Source organism: Oncorhynchus gorbuscha, unplaced genomic scaffold (assembly GCF_021184085.1).
Source record: "Oncorhynchus gorbuscha isolate QuinsamMale2020 ecotype Even-year unplaced genomic scaffold, OgorEven_v1.0 Un_scaffold_1095, whole genome shotgun sequence".
Classification (NCBI taxonomy): Eukaryota; Metazoa; Chordata; class Actinopteri; order Salmoniformes; family Salmonidae; genus Oncorhynchus; species Oncorhynchus gorbuscha.
In genome coordinates this window covers 173279-181761 of record NW_025745981.1, presented here as the reverse complement: position 1 = coordinate 181761, position 8483 = coordinate 173279, and positions in this window count along the sequence as shown.

Sequence of the window (8483 nt, the reverse complement as noted above, 5' to 3'; positions counted from 1 at the left end):
ATTAGCTAAAGGCCTCTCCATTAGCTAAAGGCATCTCCATTAGCTAAAGGCCTCTCCATTAGCTAAAGGCATCTCCATTAGCTAAAGGCATCTCCATTAGCTAAAGGCATCTCCTTTACATGTTAGCTAAAGGCCTCTCCATTAGCTAAAGGCCTCTCCATTAGCTAAAGGCCTCTCCATTAGCTAAAGGCCTCTCCATTAGCTAAAGGCCTCTCCATTAGCTAAAGGCCTCTCCATTAGCTAAAGGCCTCTCCATTAGCTAAAGGCCTCTCCATTAGCTAAAGGCATCTCCATTAGCTAAAGGCCTCTCCATTAGCTAAAGGCATCTCCATTAGCTAAAGGCCTCTCCATTAGCTAAAGGCCTCTCCATTAGCTAAAGGCCTCTCCATTAGCTAAAGGCATCTCCATTAGCTAAAGGCCTCTCCTTTAGCTAAAGGCCTCTCCATTAGCTAAAGGCCTCTCCATTAGCTAAAGGCCTCTCCATTAGCTAAAGGCCTCTCCATTAGCTAAAGGCATCTCCATTAGCTAAAGGCATCTCCATTAGCTAAAGGCATCTCCTTTACATGTTAGCTAAAGGCATCTCCATTAGCTAAAGGCCTCTCCTTTACATGTTAGCTAAAGGCATCTCCATTAGCTAAAGGCCTCTCCATTAGCTAAAGGCCTCTCCATTAGCTAAAGGCCTCTCCATTAGCTAAAGGCATCTCCATTAGCTAAAGGCCTCTCCATTAGCTAAAGGCATCTCCATTAGCTAAAGGCATCTCCATTAGCTAAAGGCCTCTCCATTAGCTAAAGGCCTCTCCATTAGCTAAAGGCCTCTCCATTAGCTAAAGGCATCTCCATTAGCTAAAGGCATCTCCTTTACATGTTAGCTAAAGGCATCTCCATTAGCTAAAGGCATCTCCTTCCATTACATGTTAGCTAAAGGCATCTCCATTAGCTAAAGGCTAAAGGCATCTCCATTAGCTAAAGGCATCTCCTTTACATGTTAGCTAAAGGCATCTCCATTAGCTAAAGGCCTCTCCTTTACATGTTAGCTAAAGGCATCTCCATTAGCTAAAGGCATCTCCATTAGCTAAAGGCATCTCCATTAGCTAAAGGCCTCTCCATTAGCTAAAGGCCTCTCCATTAGCTAAAGGCATCTCCATTAGCTAAAGGCATCTCCATTAGCTAAAGGCCTCTCCATTAGCTAAAGGCATCTCCATTAGCTAAAGGCCTCTCCATTAGCTAAAGGCATCTCCATTAGCTAAAGGCCTCTCCATTAGCTAAAGGCATCTCCATTAGCTAAAGGCCTCTCCTTTACATGTTAGCTAAAGGCATCTCCATTAGCTAAAGGCATCTCCATTAGCTAAAGGCCTCTCCTTTACATGTTAGCTAAAGGCATCTCCATTAGCTAAAGGCCTCTCCATTAGCTAAAGGCATCTCCATTAGCTAAAGGCATCTCCATTAGCTAAAGGCCTCTCCATTAGCTAAAGGCCTCTCCTTTACATGTTAGCTAAAGGCATCTCCATTAGCTAAAGGCCTCTCCATTAGCTAAAGGCATCTCCATTAGCTAAAGGCATCTCCTTTACATGTTAGCTAAAGGCATCTCCATTAGCTAAAGGCCTCTCCATTAGCTAAAGGCATCTCCATTAGCTAAAGGCATCTCCATTGTTAGCTAAAGGCATCTCCATTAGCTAAAGGCCTCTCCTTTACATGTTAGCTAAAGGCATCTCCATTAGCTAAAGGCCTCTCCTTTAGCTAAAGGCCTCTCCATTAGCTAAAGGCCTCTCCATTAGCTAAAGGCCTCTCCATTAGCTAAAGGCCTCTCCATTAGCTAAAGGCCTCTCCATTAGCTAAAGGCATCTCCATTAGCTAAAGGCCTCTCCATTAGCTAAACGCCTCTCCATTAGCTAAAGGCCTCTCCATTAGCTAAAGGCCTCTCCATTAGCTAAAGGCCTCTCCATTAGCTAAAGGCCTCTCCATTAGCTAAAGGCCTCTCCATTAGCTAAAGGCCTCTCCATTAGCTAAAGGCCTCTCCATTAGCTAAAGGCCTCTCCATTAGCTAAAGGATATGTAGAAGGGCGAGTCGGTCAAGGATAGATTCGGACAAGGTGGTCAATTATGTGACAAGCGACAGTTTATTCAGAGTAAAGATATCTGGTACAACGTATACGGGCTCATTCATTTGGCTCACAAGGAACCAGCAGAAAGAAGCCCCGATAACAGATTGCAAGCATGTTATGTACAGTACAGAAAGTAGGTTGAGTCTGGAAGTCCCGGTCTTTTGGTTGGCCACAGTTGAGGTGTTGTCTTCTTGGATTGGTCCTGTTGAGCCGTCCGTCGTTCCTCCGGGTCTCGTCGGGCTGTTCTCAGTCACACAATGTTCGGCTAGGAAGGAGATTGTGTGTGTGTGCTTGTGTCTGCAAGTCAAGGCTGTGTCTCTTCCTCCCAATGTGTGGGTGTATGTCTTATCTGTGTGTCCTCGGCAGTTAGTGTGTGTATGTGTGTGTGTGTGTGTGTGGGAGCTATCCTGTAGGGGACCCAACATGCTTTACTGTGAAAATACGTTGCTATGTGTTGTCTCAGTTATAACAATGCAATAGCAGTAATGTCACCTACATAAGAATTAGCAGTCCTCTACAAATCCCTCTCTTCACGTCTCCCCAGAGACGTGACACAACCTAACTAGATTCTGATACAAAATAACTTTTCCCAAAGGGGCTATGAAATAAGGCACAACATTAAAAATAAATGGATGTATATGTATTCCCACCATGTTCCCAACTCAATCCCACTATGTACTAAGTTGGCTACCAGCCACCTAGGAACTTACAACCCTCATGTAACAGAGCAGAGAACAACAGCTCAAAATGAAAGGAAAAATGATATTCTACATAAGCCAACTTTTTCCTCCTAAGAGATGTGATATAGTCCAGATACATTACTCCAAGCAAAAACGAAAACATAATCCAAAAAGGAAAAATAGCCTAAACTAGGTAAGTCTATACGGAAATGGCCCACAAAGAAAAATAATTTCCCCCTCTTCCCATCCCAGATGGGACACGACATACAATGGAGAAGCTTAATCAATAAAAGCAACTGGATCCCCCTCTTCCTACTCGGGCCTTAGATATAACTCTAGTAGTGAGTGAGCGAAATACATGGAATGCAGCAGCAGCCGCACAACACTAAAATGGCTGCAAAAACTGAAAGATGGGTCTCATGCTCCATACCGTTATCTCACACCTGGCTCCTGTTATCTAACAAAAGACCGCTTGTTCTCGCAACACCCCGCTCTGAATGTGCCCTCCCTTCTGTATTTTTCCAGCATGAGAAAGTTCCATGGCCCTGATACTTTTAACAATGTTTCAAATCAGCTAGGTAGCATAACACATACATACCTCCACACAAGGCAACAGCAGATAATATTCAATCTTATATATGGTAATGGCTATAATGTAAAATAACCCCAAGGGTGTGAACACAAATTCAGCAATGAATCATATAACAGTTACAAAGTTTAAACTACCTTCATGTCAAAAGAGAACAGCTCATTCTAAAACTGAACAAAAGAAAATAGTGTGAAATTTAAGTCCCCCCTTTTGACACCCGCTAGGGTGTCACTCATTATCCTTTATTTCAGCAGTCATAGCATTTCATGAAAATAATAAAAAGTTTATTATTAATAACAAGTGATATATGCCTTTGTTGTATGCTTTTGTTTCCCCCTTTTGTCACCCACAAGGGTGTCACTTATCAAAAACAGGATAAAACTTTATTGTTATTGACATGTAAGATGTAGGATAAAACTTTGGTCATGGAAAACAGAGTAAAGAATTATTAGAAACCATCTGGTCCTCTCAGCTACTCCTGTACCAGGTGGGCTCCTTGCCACCCAGGGACTCCAAACCTTCACAACAGGGAGAACAAACATACTGGAAAGAAAACCTGTCATAAAAATGTATAACAAGGAACTGTGGTGATGTAAAATCATTCTACTACCTCACCCAGCATACCATCGGTCATCCTCAGTCAGTCCCATCCTCCCCTGAAAGCATGCTTCCGTATCGGCATCTCCAACTGGAGCATCAAGCAAAGGCAACATGCCTGAAGCGTTCACCATATCTGTAACAGACTTCTTAGAACACGGTATGATGCAAGCAGCACATCACATCAATATCAAATAATACAAGAATTAGGGTCAGAAATCCAGTAACCATCATACCAGTGTACTTCCCAAACCAGGCCAAGAGAACAGACTCCTCCACCCCCTCCGTGGACCTCATCTTAGCAGATAGTGTATCAAGCCCGCCTTAGATATACCACCATCTGGACTGGTATTATTAGGAATATACGTGCAACATTGTTTACCGAACATCTTGCAGACGTCCCCCTGACTGGCAAGAAGCCTATCCAAGGCAAGTCTATTCTGTCTGGAAACCCCAAATGTGGCCTCAAGCTGTTCAGACATACCAGTGAGTGCATCACGGGAGTAATTCACCAAACGCTGTTGATTATAGTAGATATAATTAATCCAAGCAGTCTGTCTAGCATCCACCATGGCTGGACCCATAATAGGTAGTAAGTGCCAGAGTCCATCATTCCTACCCAAGGCCTGAAACTCATGAGGAACCCCCACTGGCACTCCCAACAGGTTAGTGTATGTCAACTACATCCTCTGTCCATGGAGCACTACATCTATGTCTCCCATGGGATGGAATGTTTTCAGGTCCCCTGGATACAGAACTCAGCAGCTGTTCAGCAGCAACATCAACAATGGTCAGTGGAATTCTCAAACTGGTCAGACCACACGTACCTTGCCATTCTCCTCTAAGAATGGGTCTCAGCACTCTTTTTGGCTCCACACATCCACCTCACATCAGCCAGACCACTAGTTTGGTTTAGGCCTGTAACTGGCTAAGTGGAATTAATGGTTATGTTACTACTGCAATCAGCTTCAGGCAATCTCCCATAATCAAAACCAGTCCCAGTTCCTAATTGATCAATAGCCGAATAGTCTCTAACATTAATTACCTGAATGGTATTTTTAACACAGTGGTGGTAGAGGAGTGTGTCCGGTTACCTCTGGTCTTGGCAGTACCTTAATAGAAAACACACCCATCATGTCTGTCCTCGTCTTTTGTAGTCCGAGGGTGTGAGTGCCTGCAACAGAGAGCTTAATAGTTTTGATGGTTAGTAGGATTTCATCACCTTTACAAAGTTCAACATTGCTCCCAGGTTTCCCCCATATCATGGAAAACCTATCCACCCTTGTGGGATCCCCCCCGAAGTCGGTTATCATGTAATCTCTACTCTAACTTCCTGTCTACCCAGATCTAGGGATCTCTTATGTTCATTTTGGAACAAAATACACATCACTTAGCCAGAGCCAGACACATCCTCACTCCTATGGACAAAAACAGGGGTGATAGGACAGGTAGGGTTTACTTCATTCGAGAGTTAGCCCCCGGAATTCTGTTAATTCCAGTTCTTCTCCCGAACTCTGTTTATTGTCCGACAGTGAAAAAGTGTCTTACCCTTCCGCCGTGCGATATGAATCTGGGTAGCTCTTTCAGCTAGCTGTCACCAGGGTCTTCTATGGTCCCCAAGCCTCTGGGACTGGATTGAGTGACTTCACCTGTAGTTCACCTGTAATGCATAAAATCCTGGACATACAGGCTTGGTTAACAAACAATTTCTCATATGTTTTATCTGATTATATCTTTAACTTCTATGCCCAATTGTTAGCTTACTTTTTATTTTATTTTTTATTATTAGTTTCTTATCCAATAGTCCCCATCCTATCCTAGACCACAATTTACCCATCCCCCTTTTGATACTTGGCTTTGCCCAGGTATCAACATTACCTACTCTAAATAATGACTTAGGTAAGATTAGTATAGTATCCTTATGTTCTGACATCATCATGAAGGAGCGCCCCCTACATTTTCTACATGTCCAACTCTCTCCCCTGTCTCCACTCAGCAATTGCTATCTTTGCCTGTCCTGGCCCCCCCCTTTCCAAAAACCTCTCCTCTCTTCTCTCCAACTTTCAAGGTCTCTGCAGTCGGGGGAGGGCCCCTCCGTCTGCCTTTTCCCCTATCTGTAAAATACCATGTCTCTGGGAACGTGAAAATCCCCTTAACCCAAACATTTACTACAAAAACAAAACCTAATAATTATGATAATCCCCTCAAACTCAAATAATTTGTCTCTGTGTTTCATGTTTTATTCGTGTTTCTCCAAATTGTCTCCCCAAAAATACTTCTTAAATCCCCAGCCATTAGACACACACACAACTGTGTTAAATGTGCACTGTCCCTTTAACATAAAAACCTCAGCCTGCAATCCCCTCTGCGGGCCTTTCATTGTTCCCCATAATGAAAACAGATTCTAATGTTAGTCTACCTTAACCTCCTGTTTAATTTCAGTGGTTTTATCTGAACAATCAAACCAAAATCAATAACCGGGAAGAACTTGTGTAAACTAATTAAAAGAACAAAATAAATCTACCTTATTTCTCAGCACTTGGTTAGAACACCACTCCCGTCTTACATCGACCACACCCGTCGCCCCGTACCTAGTGTATATCTTATCTATTGCTCAGTGGCTCAATTAATGTTTATCGTAAGTATGTTCAGATGTTGATTATGTAATTCCACAATATTAGTATAGTTCAAACCTCATAATATAACTCTACACACAGAATTTTACGTTAATAGAGTTTAACACCTTTTCCAACAGTCATGCACACCCCCTCAATATTCTATGATATTACTCTCATCAGCAAGCCTGCGACTTTTCAACATTCTTATCATAAAAATCCCCGACCTCATTCATACCGATATTAGTCCCCGACTGAATATCAAACGTATTTCATGCACACGATTTGAGTCTCACAAATCTTCATTTACGCCAGTAAACTTCAATTTACACCATACACACACAAAACCTCATTCTCCCCAGCAAGCAGACCAGTAGGAGATGCAATAGCCCCACCTTCTGTCCATACTCTGTACAGCTTCTCACCCAGTCTCCTCCACTCCTTGCCCTCTCTGCCTTTATTTAAATCTAGAGTGGACTTCAGCGTTCTCTACACCTTTTCCATTTCCAACGACATTCCATGTACACTACAATACTGCCAACAACCCATGCCTTTACTGAAACCCAAGTGATACCCTTTCCCTACGGCTAAATCGGTCTCAAGTCCGAGTAATCAATTTAAATATCCGTCATTCACACTTGGCCCTGCCTAATACATCACGTTCGCATCATATAACTTTCTATTCGCACTTTGGTGATCACTCGTTACTCACCACTCATACATGTAGTCCCAGACTATCCATTCAAGCTTTGGTGGCCACCCGTTACCCATCATTCATACACGTGGTAAGTGATCTCTGTTACCACCTACCAACCAGGCATACTAGTACATCCCATACACAATGCACCATTAAGTATGGTTGATCAATAATAAAATTGCAGTTGCCAATGGAGATATTACTTTCTCAACTATTTTCCAATCTCACACATCATAATAGTTTAAATTTAGTAACTTACATCAAACAGGTGTCTCACAAAACTAAATTTGTATAACTCCAATGTGCAGAACTTTAGTTTTCCACAACAGGTGTCTGCTTACCCTTTTTAGTTGACCGGTCAGGATTTGTGAGACACACCGTCCGACGACAGTACTGGCCAATCGGCTGGCACACCAATGTCCAGCGATATCTTTTTACCATAATCGTAACTTAATCGGAATTTTACCAGACTACTTGAATATAATTAGAATATACTTAGCCCGTCGTTAGTTAATAACAACGATGTATTCGAGGAGGCACTATTGCTCACACTCTGCCTTATCTCAGAGCTTTTCCTTGAATATTCAGTTCGAGAAAAACAATTGGGTTGGTATAGCTTTCGTGGAGCGCGCAACCAAGGGATCTATTCGACTATATAGTCACAATATTAAATATTATATTCAGATCTTATTTCAATTATACATCAGTCATTTTGTTCCTGATTATACATTTTACACAGATTTATCAAATAACCCTTCTTGAATTCTCTCTCTCTCCGTCTCTCTCTCTGCTCGAACCATCAACAATCTTAATGGAAACGATTACAACCACATTACATTTTAATATGAACAGTTACAAATACACGTTTTCTCTGACCATTATCAGCTTATCTTTTGGACTACTTATCAGACTGGTCTTCGACCGAGTCGCGGGACAAAGTTGCCAATCTTTTCCCCTCTCGGCGCCAGGTTTAATGAATAGTAATTAACTATCCCCTTACTGATTTTTATCCCTAATCTCTACCGTGCTGATCCTTATCATAACAACACGTTATATCTCTGACCCCTGAAAGCTGATCCTTATCAGAGAATCTCTCATCAGACTGGCCTAGACCGGGCCACAGGACAAAATTACAATTTGTCCCCCTCGGCGCCAGGTTTAATGAATAGTAGTTAGCTATCCCCTACTGATCTCTATTCCTGA